The 21,402-nt window shown below is 34.1% G+C and overlaps 1 long non-coding RNA gene across 1 annotated transcript; it reads right to left on the reverse strand.

The window, feature by feature from the left end:
* Window positions 1-2,786: 2,786 nt before the first annotated feature.
* Window positions 2,787-3,687, reverse strand: LOC145133105 (uncharacterized). The gene is made up of 2 exons (XR_013718403.1): window positions 3,470-3,687; window positions 2,787-3,116 (listed from the first exon to the last, which is right to left on the reverse strand). It is a non-coding gene; the product is annotated as an uncharacterized LOC145133105 (long non-coding RNA).
* Between the last annotated feature and the right edge of the window lie 17,715 nt (window positions 3,688-21,402).

Here is a 21,402-nt window from a genome sequence, read left to right on the forward strand (position 1 = left end):
GGAAATCACGTAACTGGAATCGGATAGAGCGTGTACATCTGATGTCATTAGTTTAACGGTGGTAGGAGATAACGATGATACATCGAAGATGCAACAGACAAGAGGTAATGGTGGTTCTAGATCTGAAATTCATGTCGACAGTGATGGCGGTGGTGAGGTTGTCGTCGGCGGTGGTGGTTGTGTTGGTGTTCATCAAAAGAGGTTGAAGGAGAAGAGAGTTTTTTTATGTTCTAGGCTAATTATGAAAGAATGTTATGTGATCAAAAATAATAAAATGAGTTTTGCACAAAGACCATTGTGCCCTTCTTGTCTTTTTATATTTATAAAAACCTTAAGAAAAATCAAAATATTAAAAATATAAAAATAACCTTAATTATAAATTAAAAATAAATGATTCCTAACATTTTGTGTTTTCATATATATATATATATATATATATATATATATATATATATATATATATATATATATATATATATATATATATATATATATATATATATATATATATATATATATATATATATGGTTTCAGTATTTCTAAGGTGGTTCGAATTTTGCTTTTTGGTATCACAGGTTCGACTTTATGTTTTTATTTTCTGTCTATTTTCGATTTTTATGGAAGAAAAGTTTGGTTGTTTATGTAATAAAGTTACAAGAACAAGGCTTTCTCATTTGATCAATCATTGTTTTTAGAAACAAGATGGAGTTGGTTTTTCACTTTCATAGCTTAAATCTCAATCTGAATTGGTTAGATCTTGATTCCTCATCCAATACACGTAAAACCGAACTATTTTGTTTTTATTATTTGAATTATAACATAATTATTGCTTGAAAATTGAAAAACATGGAATGCTTTCTAGAGTCGTTTTGTTTGTATAAGAATAGCACTTTTTCGCTTTGTTTATAACCATAACAACTTTAAATATTATCAGGTGTTTTATAAAACCATATTCAGGGAATCTCACCTCTTACTGTTATAAAAAAGTGACCAAATTATCTTTATTTCAAAGGGATTAAAGTTGTATATTGTTTTTATAAATAAAGAACGTAAATTTGATTACTAAACTTCAAAGAGAAGACATTTCTTTTGTTTTTAGTAGTTATTCACTTATTTGTTTTGTAGAAAGCATAATTATGCTTTTACATTTTTTTTATTAAAATGGCAGGTCCTCTACCCAAGGAGGAACTATATTACAAGATGCTTGTGACAGAGGGAATATAAAGTTCATTGCCCATTCAAATTTACATCATTTAACCAGCGGTTTATGAGTTAAAAGTTTATTGAACATTTTGTAACAATTTGACAAGTTCCAACAATATCCCTAGTGTTCGTATCGATACTTGGTGCTGTTATTGTGCTGTAACAACCCAATTCTTGAGAACTTCTGCTGCTATGTTGCCCACATCGAATCTAGCAATGGAATGCCCTTTTGGCCCATGTGATTTTGGTAATTTTGGTATATCCAATATGATAGTTATGTTTAGCTTTTTTGTAGCTGTTTTTTTCTATTTTCTTTTGTTGTAAATGGATATCTCAAGCTCCTTGCTGGTATATTTTAATTTTATTAATTTATTGCTTTCAAAATTTCTTTGATGTTATTTTGTAAGTTATAATTTTAAATAATACGAAAATTGTGAAAAAAGTCTTAATATTTTCGAAAAAGTTTAACTTTTAGTCCCATTTTTTTAACATAAAAGTTTCAATTATTCCATTTTGGCTCAAATTAACAATTTTTTTTTTCTTTTAACAGAAAATACATATTATCATGTAAAATCAAATAATCATAACTTTTCTATTAAAAAAAGAAAAAAATGATACTAAAATGAAACTTTTTTGAAAATATTAAAATTTTTCTGACAATTTCATTAAATAATATATTTAAAATAACATGAATAATGATGTATGATTTAGTAAATGAAAAGAACTACAAAAAAGGAATAAATTTATACATGGTGTGGTTTTAGTCTTTACATGGTCAATTGGATTATAGGATGCTTCGGTGGAGACAATTGAGTGAGATTAACGAGAAATCATGGATTAAAATTTGGATAAAAATTGTGGTGCCAATATATTTAGGATTTTGTTAAAGCAAAGTGATTACTCTTTCCAATATTGACAATCGATTTTTGTAAAAGCAAAGTGATTACTCTTTTCAATATTGATGAAGTTCTATTTTGGTTTGTTGCAAACAATCCAAAAAATTAATAATAATAAAAAATACAATTATAAAAAAATTAAGGGTAATTTACTTCAATCGTCCACTTCTATATGTACTAAAACATATGATTAGCCTCTCTTTTCAAAAATCAATCCGGATCGTCATTTATTTGTTTAAAACATTACACAAATGATATTTGTGGTTTCGGATAATCTGCACATTTCATCTCTGAATTTTTTTTTTAATACATAAAATCTCTATAATGTATTTTTCTTAAGCGTTAGGTCTCTAAAAAAACAAAAAATAGAAAGACTAAATTATCCTTGCTTATTTCTTTTTTAATTTCTCTATTCTTTCTTTGTTATTTACCTATTACTTTCTCCGTCTCAAAATTATTGTCCATAGACAAAAAACATACAGATTAAAGAAACATTAATTACCATTAACTTTATACAACAAAATGTTTTGTCTTTACTTTCAATTTAATGTTCCATTCAATACTTAGTTGGTTAAGTAATAATGAGGGAATATTTTGATAAAAATGTTATTTAATTTTAAAAATAGACTAGTATTTTAAGATAAACCAAAAAGAAAAAATTGATTATAATTTTGAGACCGAGAAAATAAAAAAAATGTTTATTAAACAAGATGGGTATCACTCAAACCTTCCACCTTCACCTTGAGTATCATCTTCTTCGACCTCCAAAACTATAACGACTTAACTAGACACCACCTGCACACACTCCTTCTTCCCCCTCTCTTCCCTCCCATCCCCTCCCTTACATACAAACCTACATAAACTTTCCTCATTCTTGCCCTAAAACCCACATATCATCGGAAACTCTACTCCCTTCACCGATCAATATAAAAACCTTATGAAATCTAAAAGACAGCCGTGTTTTCTCAAATCCATTTCAGAAACCTCTGAAGCATTCAAATCAGTTGCAAAATAATCTGTGAAGAAAATTATCTACTTCAAAGAAAATCCTCAGATGTAAAAAAAATAAAAAAAAAAATAAAAAAAAAATTAAATAACTATGATACAATACGTCAGAACCCAAAAACAAAATCTAAACCGGTTGAAAAAAAAAAAAAAAAACCTTATGAAGCAAAAAATCTAGCGTAAATTAGTTGTAAAAAAAGCTCTATGATGCAATGCACCATATGCAAGATCGAATGCAAATGTAAATTAGTTGTAAAAAAAGTTCTATGATGCAATGCACCATATGCAAGATCGAATGCAAAAACTGATGCAAATCGATTCAAGATGTATAATCTGATACACCAGATGCAAGATGAAAACAAACCTAAATACACCTGATGCAAGATCGATTCAACAATCCCCAAGCCTTTTTCGATTTATGAAGTGTAAGACCAAAATGGAGTCGATGAAGATGGAGAAGAAAAAAATGAGAGATGTGTTGTCGGTTTAGGAGGGTGAGGGTGACGACGGAATCAATTTTAGTCGTCATCTTTTTGATTTATCAAGAAAGAGATAAGGGGATGTTGGATAGGGTCGGATTGGTCGGACCTAAATAGACGGGGATGAAGAAAATTGTTGTGCGAAACATGAGTAAAATTTCTTGATCTCACATATTGTTGGTTTTAAATTTTATTAATATTCTTACTCCTTTAATTTAATTAAGAATTTAAAAAAAAAAGTAATAATAATAATAATAATAATAATACCAACTTAGAAAATTTATAATTTATATTTTAAACTACTATATTTTTATTGATCTTTTTAAAAAAGATTGACAAATAAAAAAATAAGAGTAAATTACACGAATGGTCATTATGATTTGGGGTAATTTGCACGTTTGGTCTCTAACTTATTTGTTTAACTCGGAAGGTCTCTACTGTTTGTTTTTGTTGCGCGTTTGGTCATTGTCTTACCTAAAAACACTATTTTGCCTTTGATTTTTTAATTTATTTAAATAAACACGTCTGCAATCCCACTTCCACCTCACCTTACCTTACCTTACCCACCCCACCTTATTTAAATAAATTAAAAAATCAAGGGCAAAATAATATTTTTAGGTAAAATAGGGACCAAGCGCGCAACAAAAACAATCAGTAGAGACCTTCTAAGTTAAAAAAAATAAGCTAGAGACCCAGCATGCAAATTACCTCAAACCATAGAGACTATTCGTATAATTTACTCAAAAAATAAATATTTGACCTTATCAACTACAAAAAATAGTAATTGCATAAAATAGATACCAAAATTGGATATGGATGACGGTGAGTCTAAAACTATCAAATTCATCTCAGCCATTTAAACTCCCCCTTCAGTCAATCTTAGCCGTAATAACTCAATATTTACAGTTAATCGGAGGTTCAGGCTCCTCCGCACGCTTCCTTCTTCTTCTCCCCACGTTCACAGTCCGTTCAATCGGTTTAAAATTTTCTTCGATTTCCTCCCAAAAACATATGAGATCATCTACAACCTCTTCCCTAACTTATTCGTTTGCTTTGATCGCTCCTCATTTATCTCCTATAATCGCTAACCTCTTCCGATCACGTCTCCTTCTTCAACTTCTCCATTCGCTATATATTGAAATCGGTTCTTTCCATTGAAATTCATTTTTTCTCCTAATTATCTCCTCCATCAGCACCTTACTTAGTTATTTGATACAAGTATACAATGACTATGATGTACGCCCCTATGACTTATGAATATTATGTAATTTGTTGCAGGATCCTGACACTCATTGAATTCACATGGATTGAGCTTCTTGAAACAAACTAGTCAGTAACAGTTGAAGAATTGGCTGAGGTATGTGTGCTTGGATGTGATGATTGACTTTCAAAGTCTCTCCGTGATGGGTTATGAGCATAACTACAACCTATGTGATCATGCAACCCTAATTGCTTTGGATCTAAGTTTTTCACTAGTTGAACATGCAATTGAATACCAAAGCAATAAACTCTATATCTAGCATACAATTTTGAAAATCATATAACAAAAGGGTTTTGATGATTACCTTACTTGTTATATAGTAATAACAAGAACTCCCTGTAGATCCTTGACTCTTGAATGCTTAGTGCCTCAAATGTTGCACCTTTAATGGCTCACAAACACTACTAGCAAAAGGATGAGAGGAGAGAGGAAGGAAAGCCCTAAGAACTTCGGCTAGGGTTTCTATCAAGAATCATTGGCCGAATGTCATAGGTAGAGGGGTCCTTATATAGTTGTGGGCTGCTAGGGTTTCTGGAGGAAACCCTAATTTCCTGCTTAAGGCTTAAGCAACCCAAGGACTCTCCAACAATAGGGATTGGACGAAACCTATAGGGCCTCCCTATAGTTTTTGTCCACCCCATTCTAAGGAGTCCAATAGCCCAGTCTTACAACTGTCAATGATTTGCAAAACAGTCCATGTTCCTTTAATCAGTTCCTTTAATCCCAAAATTATTTCCAAATTAATTTATGATTAAATAATAATTAAGTAACATGATTTCTAATTAACATATTATTTTCATAATACATTAATAAATCAATTTATTATTCCAAATAATAAATTCAATCTCTCTCTCCAAAAGTCATCCTGTCAAGTTGCTAGAGTGAAGGCAACCCAAAAGGACCATGCTACTATTAAATCAAGTACATAACGATTATAATTATGGTCTTAGACACATAATCCAACAGTCTCCCACTTGGATAAGTCTAATAACTATGATTGCAAGTATGACCTCAAAATTTGACTAGCAATCGTAGCTTTCAAAAGCCAATATTCCTCCATTCTACAAGATATCGTATGGACATGAGACATGGATTATAATCAATCTCTATATCCAAGATTTGTTTCCGGATTTCTGTTTTATGACGACTGATTCAGACTACAAATTGAACACATCAATTCAGTCCAGGCTTGGCCAAGCGCTTTAGATGTCATCATCAAATCATCGAGGGGACCACATATATCGCTTTTCCCATTAAGGCAAAAGGAACGAATAAACTTCGACTCATATGCTTGTACTGCTTACGCATCAAATCATGCACAACAATATGTTTTATAACATCAAGTTACTGACGCGTTTACGTATTATTAGTGCACAACTGACTTGCAAACAACAACTCATATGTCTCCGTTTCAAGAATATAAGATATTATCGTCTCAAAATTACTCGTGATAAAATCCATGAAGTAATTCTCTGAGCGTGGGTTAATCCAATACTTAAAATCACCATTTCAAAAGTACTCACGAACACTGCAACAAACATTTGCTATGTCTAAGCTCTTAGACAATCTACAGTCAAATTCATGACGGTCTTAATTCACTACTTACTTCCAAAGTATGATCGACTGTAGATGTTTTAAATAATCCAATTATTCGGGAAGTAAAACATCTGAAGTGAAACACAATAACAACCTAATTAAATATGGTCTCAAAACTATTGAATATAAATAAAACTCATTTGATTTAATCACCATATTAATTAGGCTTTATTAATTGTATAATGTTACGAGTAATCAACTAATCACTTGAATTAAACATTAGACATGCCATGCAATAAACATGCATACTATGTCTCTTTATGGTCCTTCCTTTGTGAATAGATCAATTTGACATTATTCCAATGATGCTCATTTCACATTTTCAGTTTCTTATTAGAACTAGTAAGAATTCCAAATTCTTTTCATTACTAAATGTGTTAGAGTCTACCCTTCCATGCAATCATCTTTTGTAATTTCGAGGCTTCAAAGTCACAGAGACTTTGCCAACGACATTACAAAATGATCCAATGGAACTTTGTTACTTAAAACAATTTCATGGTAATGAAGTATCAAATTCAAGGTAATTCCTTGAACACCTTCTTTGCATTAAGGTTTCTAACTCACATTCAAATTCTAATCACCGACTCCCATTATGGAAACATTTCCATAATCCCATATGACTATCAATTCTGATCAAGAATTATCCCAATCTGAAACATGTCAGTATCGTCCGTCCAAATGCTATTATACTTCCAACTGTCCACATTCAGATTGTAATCCGAAACATGTCCACATTCAGATTCTTTGCATTAAGGTTTCTAACTCGCATTCAGATTCTAATCACCAACTCTCATTATGGAAACATTTCCATAATCCCATATGACTATCAATTCTGATCAAGAATTATCCCAATCCGAAATATGTCAGTATGGTCCGTCCAAATGCTATTATACTTCCAACTGTCCACAAGCAACCAATCTTCAGCGAACCTCGGATTGTTCTTGGTAATTGTTTAACAAATTTAGTCATATCTTGTTCTAGTCCTTTTTCCCTCTTAATGCCCTAGGCATTTGGAAAAATCTGAACAAGCGAATACTATAGCATTTGTGATCAATCCTATATCTGAAGCATATGGGATTCGATACATAATGTCTTACATAAAGACTTGATACTTGATCAATCTTCTGCTATAATATTTCCACATATAGAATTTCTAATGTTAAATCACTTCAACATGATATTCATATATGTCTATGACTAAGTTCCATTAAATCAACTGGACTTCCAGAAAATCAATTATGCTCCCACTAGCATAATAATTATATTATTGCTAGCATAACAATTATGCTCCCATTAGCATAACACTTATGCTCCCACTAGCTTTGACATGTATTCAGAAATCGACATGTATTCAGAAAATCAATGCTCTTGATTTTCTTACTAAAGTTCAGATTTCTGAAACGTGATGCTTTGATAAGTCTCTATCTAGACTTCTCAAGCCCATACACCTTTCATAGTTATCATGCGTGTGTGTTTAAACCCTTTCAGAACTTATAGTAATAATTCATGAAGGTTCAAACTATTTCTTGCCATTTCTCACAATTCAAACTATGAAAAGGGATGTCGTAATCATATACGAATTTGAGAAAACAATTATCACAACTGCTAACCAATTCAGATTTAAAATCTACTAGAGAAAGTGTTTCCTCATAATCATTTTCATGAATTAGAGTGAAACCTTTTGCCACCTAGATTTTATGGTGTATGTGTTCCTATCCATGCGAATTTTTCATTTCCAACCTACAATCATAAGATAAGGTTGAGGACAAAACCAAAATCAAATTTAGTTTCCCTTCCATGGACTGAACTTTGTTTACTCTTAATTTCTTGCCTTCTAGTCGCACAACGCCTACCAATCCTTCCATGTTGTCAAGCAGCTCACTTCCATTGACCAATGTACTATCACTGACCAATGTGTTATGCCTACTGCATTCAAATGAGGACTCATAGAACTCACATGCATAGTTAACTTTACTGGACGGTGCATGGAAACAAAAATTTGTCAACTTAACACGATAGGTTATAAACCTCAAGTCGTGTGCAAGTAAAACTAAACGGTTTATTCTTGACTGAATCTTGAAACTCTTCAAGACCAATAAGACTCCCAGTGACTTCTTGACATATAAGTTTCTGTCTCAAGGAACAATCCTTGACAAGCAAAAACAAATTTTCAAAAGTTACTGTGGGTTCTTATGAAGAATACACTTCATTAAATTGGTCTTAGTTTATCTTTGTTTTAACCAAAACATCACAACTACCAATTTCAAATGTGCTAGAGTAAGAAAAATTTTCTACTCCACATTTCATGAGGTGTTATAAGCTTCAAGATTCGATTCGAAATTACTAGAGTGTGACTCTAAAACTTGATTGGAAAAACGAAGTATGACTCATCTCATGATCAAACCATTTCAACAATACTAGATTCCTCTTCTTAGTAAAAAAAATTCACTAAGATGTCCTTAGAGGATCAATTTTAACATGGTTCCATAATCATGAAAATGATCATAAAACATGATACTAAAGTACTCTTTTTTCCTTTTCGATCGGAGAAACTTTTATCTTTCTGCCTAATCGATTCTTCTTATTCGTTCTGCCACAATTTGAAACTTTTCCAAAGTATCAAAATTACACTTAATCTTATAAGCATAACCATTAGTTAATTATGACGAATAGACTTATCTTCCTTTGTGGTGGATCTGAACAGTCCACATCAATGTGTACTAGATAATTTAGTCCTTCACTTGTCTCACACAAACATGTGAACAAGGAATTAATCATAGTCTCCCAACGATCCAGATTCTCATACATCACACAATTCGAATTATATGAATCCAAGTTTCTATCCAATTGAACCTTGGGTGATGAGAATTTCTTTTCATTTGGTTGATTATGACATTACCATAAATGATATATAATCAAGAATCAATCCACACTTAATATTGCTAAGAATAGAAATATTACCACCAATTTTCAAAAATACCATTGCATGGAAGAAAAAAGTAAATAAGATAAAAACACAAAATTTACTTTATTGATAATGTGCAGAAAAATTATCCTTACAATGCAAATATATATGAAAACTATGTTTCTAGATATTTCCTAAGCAATCTATTAATCTATCATAACTCCTAATCAGCAGCTCCAAAATCTGATCATCGAACTATGCGAGCAAAATCCATCTTTCACGATCAGATTCAACTTGATCTTCTTAAACTTCCTTCTTTCTCTTAGATCCTGCAAATCTTCAAAATGTGACTATCACATCATCTAATAAGAATCTATGAATAAGAACTTAATAGAGTTAGATAGTGGATGTACCTGAAGTAGAGTCATACATCTTGACTTTACTATTTTTGCGATCCTTCAGGTAGTCAGGGCAGCTTCGCTTCCAATGTCCCTTGAATTGGCAATAGAAACATATGGACTTGTAACGACGTAATTTTTCAAACAAAAATTTTCATTTAAAAACCCAAATATCTCATTTCAAAATCACAAATTTCCACAAACATCAAGTTATCAAAACACATGTCTCAAAAACTATTTATAACACAAATCCAGCATCCTAAAAAAACATATTTCCGACGCAGGTGTGTGCACAATCAAGCCGGCACCTTCTCGTGATCCTAAAAAGTACCTGAAACACATAACACATAACACGGTAAGCACGAAGCTTAGTGAGTTCACCAAAATACCACACATAGCTCATTAGCCAGTCTAGGCTATAACTCAATAAGACCCTCCAGTCAATGTGTCTCAGTGGGACCCTCTGGTCCCAACTCAATAAATTCATAGTAACAATATTCAGCATAAATCACAAGACATGATGCAAAATATTAAGATACACAGATAAGCACAATAAACATCTCAATCACACGAAAGTACCACTCATGGTAAGTATAGTGAGAAGACTCACGTCGTAAGCTAGCAAGTAAAAGTCTCGTAGTCGGCAATCTCGAACTAGCCCCCGCCTAACATATTAGATACGTATTTCCAATCAATACTCCACTCATACTCAATTACACCAAAGGTTGCTTTCTCATTCTCTCTAACTTTTGGAATGGGTAAAAGACCATTTTACCCATCCATGGTCTCCATTACTAATGTTGGCCAAACCTAAAAGTCAACAGAAGTAAATCACGAGTCAATAGACCCAGTTTGACCTGACTCGCCCAGTGCACTCTTGTGACTCGTCGAGTCAAGTCGTTCCTCAGAAGTTTTTGTGAGGATCCAGCTCGTCGAGTTAACCCCTAACTCGCTGAATAACCGCATAGCCAGCTCATCGGGACAAACCCTAACCGACTCGTCGAGTCGGCTCCTTGACTCGGCGAGTCCATTCAGACGATTTCAAGGCAGAAAACCTTCCCAAAATCTAGATCTACACTCTCAAGGCTTATTTATCACGTAAACTCACAGACTTTACGTCCATGCATGGCACTTAGGGCTTGAAATGCCAAAACACACCTTAAAAAGGGTTTTTCACTCAATAGCATTATTATGGTTGAATAAAGTAGGGACTTTTGGACTGTAGGGACCTCACATGGTTCAGATCTGAAGTTCAAACCTCAACATGAACTCAAAACACTCTAAGTCCTCTTATTAGCTAGAAAAAGACCTAAACTCCCAAATCATGAGATCTACTCAACAAAATGAGAAAGGTGCAAGCTTTATACCTTTCCCAGAAGCTCTGAGGTGAAATAGCCACTGATCTAGCAACTCATTCTCGTCCTTGCCTTGGAATCCTTCTCTTCTCTTCAAAAGATGCACCAAACAGTCAAGGTTAGCTCAAAACTCTCTCTCTCTAAGCTCACGGGCCAAATAGGGTTTACTCTTAGAGAGGTATAGCCGCAAATGAGGCTATAAGTGCCCTTAAATAGGCCCCAAACCCGAGGATTTAGGGTTTCTCATCACAACGTCTACTCGGCGAGTCGGCTCATGGACTCGTCAAGTAGGTCATTAATCCTACGTGGCACATCGCAACTCTAATCGACGAGTTGCAACACCATCTCGTCAAATAGCTCATTGGTCCTTAAAATAATTAAATAGATAAACAATATACCTGGAAATCCGAATGTTACAGGACTCTTCAGGAATGGCACATGGAACTATCTCAGAATTAGTTTTTTCTCTTTACCATATGGTCAAATAGTTTGACCTTGGCCAATCCCTTTCCATTAGGAAGAGGAACCTATACTGGACTACCAATGTTGCCATTGTTAAGGTCCATGGAAATTTGGGAGATTGATCCTTCAAACACATTTGCTTGACCATTGCACTTTAGCACTTTTGCTTCAGCAACAATTAGCAAATATGTCAGATCAATAAGGGTCACGTCGTTGTCAGTCAAATAGTAGTCCTTAACAAATTGACTATATGACTCAGGAAGCGAGTAAAGAACCAAGTCAACAGCTAGCTCCTTTGGGAAAATGACACCCAACATTCCCAATCTGTCAAGGTGTGAATTCATTTTAAGAACATGTGCACACATAGAATTTCCATCTAAGCGAGTGAAGAACGTGGGTCGGGGAGAATCACTGGAGATGGTGGAGGAAGAGTTGGAGAAGTATGATTTCTAGTTCCACCATTTGATGAAGGGAATATTCTTTCACCTTGATCAACTTGTGGAAGATCATCTTCTGAACTTGACATCTATAAAAGGGAGAAAAGAATTCAAAGTTAGTTGATATATATAATCCTTAATTATTAACCCAAATTTTAAATTAAGGCTAAGATTCATATGTTCGATTCGAATTCTGAAGAGGGATGCCGTAATCAAAATTTGAATCTATTTTAGGTAGGTAAACATTTACTAGTTTCAATCTAATGAAACTCCTAGATCTTTTGAGATTCATTGAATTATTCAATGGCATGTTTAATCTCGATTATGCTCTCACTTTGTGACTGGGATGCTGAGGATCACAAACGAGATGTGAATAACCATGTAAATTAGCTTGGTACTCTTGATGTCATTTATCACCCAATCAATGTGCCGGTTAACCACACATGCTCCATCGATCAATGATAATTTACGAGACACCCATTGCCAACAATATTGGATCCATATTAGTGTGTCGATTAACCACACACGCTCCACTAACGACCAATAAGGTGCAATGTGCAATTTCATGGGTTAGCATCAAATTCATATTTTTCCTAAAGTAACTAAGAATGGGATTTTAGAAAAGGTTTATTTACTTTATGTCATTATACTTTTAATGAGAGTTTAGTGCCCTATCCTACCCGTTCGGCTTATCCACTAGTCAAGAGTGCGGTGGGTAAGAATGGATATCCAATGGCGGTCATTTTACAGGCCGCTTCCTTAAACACCCCTTATAAACCAACTTCGTGAATGATGTCTACTAACAGTAAGACTGACTTTTCATATACATATATACATAGATTAAACTTTTAATTCTATAATAGTATAAGGGTGTATTTTAAACTTTTAAAATACTAGGGGTTTAGTCTTTTAATAAATTAAACTTTTAATTTTATTAAATCTAAACCTTTTATGGATTTATTAATTATCTTTTAATTAAACACTTAATTAAATTATTAATAACATCCATAAGGATGTATTTTAAAACCTGTTACAATACTAGGGTTCTTAAATTTAAGATTTCAAAATCAAACTATTTATTTAAATTTTAAATTATAAAACCATAGGGTGTATTTTTAAAACTATTCAAAAATACTAGATCAAATTTTAAATAATTAAATTAATCAATTAATTTCGTCTTTATTTTAAAATTTGACCAAATCATATCTATTGATAAGGATATAGCATTACCCTTATTGATAAGGATATATCATTACCTTTTCAGAAAATTCAATTTTAAGAAATAAAAACGCATTATGGTAATAATTCTAATCAAATCAAGATATGAAAATTGAAAAATTAGGCATCTGACGAGTCAACTCGTCGAGTTCTGGGCTATGAACTCATCGAGTCCCATAAGGAACTCGTCGAGTTCAATGAACAGATTGACGAATATGTTCCCTCCTCCTTTGGACAATTCACATATGCATCAAATTCAACCCAAAAACATCATTGGCTTTGATACCACTGATGGGTTATAAGCATACTTACAACCTATGTGATCATACAACCGTAATTCTTTGGATCTAAGTTTTTCACTAGTTGAACATGTAATTGAATACCAAAGCAATAAACCCTAGATCTAGCATACAATTTCGAAAATCATATAACAAAAGGGTTTTGATGATTACCTTACTTGTTATGTAGTAATAACAAGAACTCCTTGTAGATCCTTGACTCTTGAAAGCTTAGTGCCTCAAATGTTGCACCTCTAATGGCTCGCAAACACTACTAGCAAAAGGATGAGAGGAGAGAGGATGGAATGCCCTAATGTCAGACCCCAAAACCAGAACGGCGGAAACGTTTGGGGGCGGATGGAGTGACTTTATGTATAGTATCATAACAATTGAATAGTAATGAAACATAGCAACATAAACATTCATACATTAAGATTTCATGTATTACATTGTTTACAAAATTCTGTTGTTCAAAAATTGAATACAAATAACTGAAAAGTAGGAAAACATGAGACGATGACGCCGACCCTCAAGAAGGGTTGAGTACCTATCTACTGGTTTCCTGAGAATTCAAGTGATTTTTAAAAGTGTCAATAATTAATTTGGTGAGTTCATAAGCATTTTTGCATGAAAAGGATTTGTAAATGTTTCATGAAATATCGTTTCGTATTTTTCTAGAAAATGCGATATTTTTTGTAATATGAACTGAAATTTTAAGTAATTCATTTGTATCTTATCCTTGTAAAGCAATAATGTATAGTTCTAGAAAATCCAGTATTTTCTTAAAGGTGAACCGTAGTCTTAAACCCTAAGACCAAGATGGAAGTGAATATTCTACAGAAAATAGTATATAGTTTCATTTCTTTTTATAAAACTAATGAAGTGTAAGCTTCCCGTAAACCAAATAGTTTTGCTAATCCCTATGTGAGTTATTATAATCACGCTAATATGACTGATATGCATGAAACGACGTTCTTCAGGCGTCGGAACCGAGAATACATTTGTCATCCCAGACTTGCCCGTCTAACTGTAGCGAACAACTGAGGTGTGGGGTTGTCAATCCCGTATAGATCTATACACAATGGTCTCGCTCTCCCTCAATGAGACTCTGGTTATAATATAGGACTTAAGGTGTACACTAGGTAGGTACGGTGAAGGAAAGTCTCACAATAGCATTAACAGATTTACGTGAACTATGACTCCTTTTTACTTGCAAAATAAGATAATTATACCTTTAAATAATTATATGTATCTTCGAAAGGTGTGGTTTGTGGCTTCCAAACTATACCAATTATAGTTTATCTTGTTGGTTTGAAACTATTTATATAATCTTTTATATAAATATAAAGGTGTATTCTAGCATGAAAATATGAAATCAAAACATAATATATTTTGGTGTTAAAACCAGCTAGATTAGTAAATGACTATAAGGTACCATTTTTTCTTGTAAATCTATCTTTTAGTATAAGTTCCCAAAAGCCATGTAGTTTTACAAATCATAAGTTTTCTTATGACTTTATAACATAGATTATGTTTGTTTTATCAATATGTAAATCATAAATATTTATACCAAAAACCAGTATATACAGAACTTGTGTAAATAATATTCTATCTGTCACACCCCAAAACCAAGAACGGCGGAAACGTTCAGGGGTGGAGGACGTCATGTAAAGTATCATAACAGTGCAAAGTAGTAAACAAGCAACAACATCATCCATTGCATTAAAAGTAAAGTTTTAATACATGAGTGTTCTTTCATAGTAATAAGACACCAAAATATGTAATCAAAATAAAAGACGAGTCTTGTCTGTGCTCCGTCTTCTCAAAACCTGGTCATCGTACCTGTCTATTAGTGACCTGAGAATACAAGTTATTTTGAAAGTGTAGATCAGCATAAAGCTGGTGAATTCATAAGTATTATGGTGTCATTGATTTGAAACGCTGTTATGAAAGACTTGTAAATATTTGATGAAACATTTAGTATAAGTGTGAAAACCCTAGAAAATCCCATATTTCCTACTAGTATAAAAAGTAGTCTTCTACCAAGACCCAAATGCTTTGAAGGTTTGCATTTCTGTATCAATGAAGATTTTTCCCTGTACAACTATTATTATAAAAATATAGTCTACCTCATCGTTTATGTGAATGTGTCACAAAATAAAAGTAATAGGTAAAATTATATAATCATTGAAATCGTATCCTTTTGCCTTAGGATAAACACGACGTGGAAACTCGCCGAACAGTACAACCGAGATCATTCGTCGATGAACAGGTCCCGCTGTAGCTAGCAGCCAGGTGTAGGATGGTCAGTCCCGTATAGTATATATATAGTATTTCTCTCTGTATAGATATAGTATTTCTCTCTGGATAACATGTAATAGTATCTCTTCATATAGTTGTATAGACTCATGAATGAACTGACTCTTGTGTAATTCCTTGTAATAGGAATAGTACTTTGTATCCCCTAAACTATACCTATAATAGTTTACTGGAATGTAAATTGAATGTCCAAGTAGGTTTATACACCCTTGCTACTCAAGAGTGTTGGAACTGAAGAAAGAATGAAAGCTCTCATATCAATACATATATACATGAAACATAAGTGTATAGATATGGTTTTTAACAGTAAATTGAAAGAGGTTTTGTAAAACATTTAAGAGTTTTGAACAATAAATAATAATGACTTGATGTCAGTTTATAAAATAATTCAAAAGTAATTTGTTGATAACAAAGTAAAAATAACTTAAAAGCATTGTATTTATCACATTTTAAAGTATGTGAAATCAGTTGTTTGAAAACACAGTTATAAATCACATGTGATTGATTCTATAACTTTCTGTTTTCTACTTGTATTCCCCCCCCCCCCCATGAAAGCATTTAAAATCATTTAAAAGATTGATTAAGGGGGTATGAACTCACCTGTAGTGAGTGGTTTGGATGAACGGATGATGTAGGATGCTAAGTGTCAAGTGAAGACTTGAACACACACAAGGATCCTAGTTAACATATAATCACACATATATGTATCCAATTAGTCATTAAACAACTAATTAACCAAGTTAAGACATCCTAAGACATGTAAAACACTTGATTTAAGTGCTTATAAGTGCTAAGGATTGCATCTAAGGGTTGTAGGACATTGCAATTGAGTTTAGGGTTTAAGGGTAAACTCCTTTGGAGTTTACAGTTTTGTGACAATAACTCATTGACTTTACGGTCGTAAACCCATGAGTTTACTGCCGTAAACTCATGGTACTTTGACGATTTTGTGTTTTGAAGCCATAAACATCATAAGAAGCATTCCTACTTCATGTTTAAGCCTTAGGAAGAGATTAGGGCACCATTTCACTCCTTTAGGGAGTTTACGGTCCTTGGACCACTTCTCCTTGGGTTTACGGCCGTAAACCCAAATGGTTTATGGTCTTTTGATGTTTTCAAGTACTAAGCACATCAATGAAGGGGTCTAGGCTAGTTTCCAAGGCTTGGTAAGGGACTAGGGCCACTTTGGCCCCTTTGTTAGGGTTTACGGTCCAAGGTGTTCTTGGACCGTAAACACCTTTGATCTTGTGTTTCTTGGGTGTTTTCTTGATGATTAGAAGTGTAACAAGTCTTATAATACACTAGGGTAAGAGTACTTACTAGGTAGAAGCTTGAAAAGGTGCTAAAAGTCCAAGAACATTGTGTGTGTTCTTGGTGAAACTTGAAGATCTACACTTTTGGAATGATTTTACGGATGGAATCATGTAAGATCACTAGATTAAGTAAGATATCAACTTTTTAGGGCTAGAAACACTTACAAAGTTGAAGATCTTGAAGAAAATTCGGATGATACTTGAGAGAGAAATGGGTTTTGGATCTTGAAAATGTGAAAAGTGGTAAATAATGACTAAGTGTCATATTTATACCCCCTTTTAGGGTTTACGGCCGTAAACACCTTTGTTTAGGCTGTAAACTCCAAACTCTTGGAGTTTTGGGACATTATTGTTGCACAATAAATCCTAGGACATCCTCTCTCCTGTTATCTCCTGAAGTACTAATCTTAAAACACTCAAACTTATTCCAAAAAGCTTGAAAGTTAGCAGAAACAGTTCTGACTTCTATTGAAGTGAATGGTTGTACAGAATAGAAATTTCGGGTTGTCACATCATCCCCCCGTTAGAAGGAATTTGGTCCCGAAATTAGAGTTTAAGAAAATAAGTAGTTACAAATAACTAAGTAAAAAGACGAGGATATTTCAGTTTCATCTGATCCTCTTGCTCCCAAGTGAATTCAGGTCCTCGCTTGGCGTCCCAGCGAACCTTCACTATCGGTATACGACTTTGTTTCGTTTGCTTGACCTCCCGGTCCATGATCTCTACTGGTTCTTCCACGAAGTTGAGGCTCTCGTTGATCTCGATCTCGTCGAGTGGGATTACAAGAGTCTCGTCGGACAGACACTTTTTCAAGTTCGAGACGTGGAAAGTAGAATGTACGTTACTGAGTTCACGCGGTAAGTTAAGTTTGTAAGCTACAAGGCCGATTCTGGCAAGAATCTCGAAAGGCCCTATGTACCTTGGATTTAGCTTTCCACGCTTTCCGAAGCGTATCAAGCCCTTCCAGGGTGAGACCTTCAATAGAACACGGTCTCCCACCTGGAATTCCAACGGTTTCCTTCGTTTATCAGCGTAGCTTTTCTGTCGGTCTCTAGAGGCTTTCAATCGTTCACGAATCTGAACGATCTTCTCTGTCATTTCCTGAATGATCTCCGGACCCGTGAGAGTGCTTTCAGGAACTCATCCTTTAGCTAACTGGGTATCACCCACCTCAGCCCAACACAGAGGGGATCCACACTTTCGGCCATAGAGGGCCTCGAATGGAGCAGCCTTTATGCTCGTGTGATAATTGTTGTTGTAGGAAAATTCGACAAGGGGTAAATGAGTATCCCATGCCTTCCCAAAGTCGATCACACAGGCTCGCAACATATCTGTTGGATTAATGTCTAAGTCCATAACTATATTTGGTATGTACTTGACCCGACCTGGCATGGTCCATTTGGGTTGCACTTCACCGACACAATTTCTATGGATAGTCTTTTGAGAATAGTATATTTATGATTTATATTAATATATTGTGAGTTCTAATATATTAATATATAATCATATTATTTAATTAGTATTGATCAAGAATTAATTTATAATTAATTAAGTGATCAAAAGGAACTAATTAAATATGGACTCTTAGATATATATGTGTAGTGGGCCAAGTTCATTTAGGTTGGGCTAAGTCTTCATGGATAGTCCATGGAGCTTTAACCCATGGATCCTAGGAAATGAAAGGTCATGGGTATTAGGGTTTAACCCTAATCCTCCACACTATATAAAGGGTCTTATGGTTCATGAAATTGGGGCTAGTGGCTAGTGTGGATACACTAAAGAGGGCAATAACCGATTTCATAAGTGTGAGCCAAGTATCCATATTCTCTAAAGGTTTTCCAAGGTGTTTTGGTGATTTGTGATTCCACTTGAGGCTTCCACACTATTGGGGCTAAGCTCTTAGAGTTGAAGACTTCAAGCTTCATTAAAAGGTATGTATTCTAACTTGTTATATTACCCAAGTATCAAGAATTGTATGCTAGATAGGGTAATACCTTGGAATATTCATATTCGCATGTATAATAGAGAAAACATAGATCCAAGGTATTTAGTTGTATGTACACTTAGGAGTGTTAGAATGCTCAAAAAACAACAGTGGTATCAGAGCCTAGGCTTGTTTTCTTGTTATACTTGCAAAAATGGCTGAAAAATCGAATTTTGTTGCTGTCTGAACAGCAGACTCGCCGAGTCCATGAAGGGACTCGATGATTCCATACCTTAAAAGTGTTCAAAACGATCCAACTCGTCGAGTTGGTTCATGCACTCGACGAGTTGGACCCCCTGGCAGCATATGTTCGAGTTTTGGTGCTGGAATTGGTCTAGAATCATTATCTTAAACTGTTTTGGACTTATAAAAACTATTTTTTGATATGGTAATGATTATGGTAAACCAATTTCAGAGTTGTTATCAACATTTCAAGTTTTATATGGTTAATTTTATGATTCTTGAAATTGTTGATATGCATGTTCTTGAACTTATGAGCTTAGATGATCATAGGAATTATTTGTAACCTTCTAGGTAGTTTAATTTTTTATCATTATGTGTTTTAATGGAGTCCATAACTTGTCCTCAAGTTATGGATAACCAAAAGTCACAAGTCATTAAATCCATTAAAAGAACACAATGGTTACATAAGATGAAAAGTCACTCATTTTAATAAGCCATTAACATATAAGTTATGAGAAATGAAAAGTTTTGAAAGTTTACAAAACTTGCCCTCAAGTTTTGGAACATGTAAAGTCATAATTAAAACTTTAGTTCCAATCCCTAGAATTTTAAAAGTTAAAATTCAACTCTTATACTTTATAATATTATAAGTTTAATAATATTTATATATGTATAAGAACAAAAGTCGTCTTACCATTAGTAGGCCTCATTCACGAAGCCGGTCTATAAGGGGGGTATAAGGTTACTGCCTATAAAATGGCAGTTTAATGGGTGTCCACTCTCACCCACCGCCTCCTTGACCGGTGGAGGGTCGTTAGCCGAACGGGTAGGACAAGGACTATAATTCTCCCTTCATTAAAAGTATTAATGATAAATACTAAGTAACTAAACATTTATAAATTCCCAATCTTAGTTACTTAGGAAAATGTGAATAAGGTGCTAATCCATGAAATTACACTTTGCACTTTGTTTAAGCCGTTAGTGGAGCGTGCGTGGTTAACCGGCACACTAACCTGGATTTAACAAAGTAGGCAAAGGGTAACTTAATATTTATCATAGTATCGGTGGAGCGTGTGTGGTTAACCGGCACATCGATTGAGGGGTAAATATTAAGGGTACCAAGTATATTTGCATGGTTACTTCACACCTTGTTTTGTGATCATCGGCATCCCAGTCACAAAACCTGAAGGGCACACTCGAGATTGAAACATGCCATTGAAAAGTTCAATGCATCTCAAAAGATCTAGGAGTTTCAAAACCAATTAAAACCTAATAATACATTTCGTTTATCTTGGTGGAAATTGGTGAATCGTCATTCACCTACCTTCAAATATTTATAGCTTGGATTACGACATCCCTCTTCCAAGTTATAAAATAGTTTGTTGGGTCCTAGCCTTAATATTTCATATTGGGTGTTCTATTAAGGACTTAAATCAACTTACTTGAAGTTCTCCCATTGTGATGTCTAGTTTAGACAACAATGATCTTCTCAAATCAAGCTTTCCTAATAAATATGACTTCCCGAGTTTGTCTCATGGAAGTCATACTTCTCTTCCTCCACCTCCTCCAATCATTCTCCCTGACCCACAAGTTTAAAGACTTGAAAAGTTCAAGATCACTCAATCCCTACTCACAATAAAACATAAAATTGGAAGTCCTGTGTGCATTCGTGTCTTAGGACCGAAGTCACAGATAGACAGGTTGAGAATGTTGGGTGTCATTGTCCTAAGGAAGTTGGCTATTGACTGGATCTTTCAGTCACTTCCTGAGTCATATAGAAAGACTACTATGTGACAGGTCACGACATGACCCTAATGGATCTTTCTTATTTGCTTATTGCTACTGAATCAGAAATGATTTGATACAATAGTCAAGCAAATATGGATGGAAGGTCTATTTCTCAAACTTCCATGGACATGGACAATGGTAACATTGGAAGTCCAGGAATACTTTCTCTTCCCAATGGAAAGGGATCGGCCTTAGTCAACTCGGTTGACCGGAAGGTAAAGAGAAAGTCTAAGACTGGAATAGCCTTTTGTACCATTCCCAAAGAGTCTATATGTTTTCATTGTGAAGAAAAAGGGGCATTGGAATCGAAGCTGCCCTCCC

The sequence above is a fragment of the Lactuca virosa genome, chromosome 8 (assembly GCF_052849685.1).
Source record: "Lactuca virosa cultivar CGN04683 chromosome 8, Lactuca_virosa_CGN04683_v6, whole genome shotgun sequence".
NCBI lineage: Eukaryota > Viridiplantae > Streptophyta > Magnoliopsida > Asterales > Asteraceae > Lactuca > Lactuca virosa.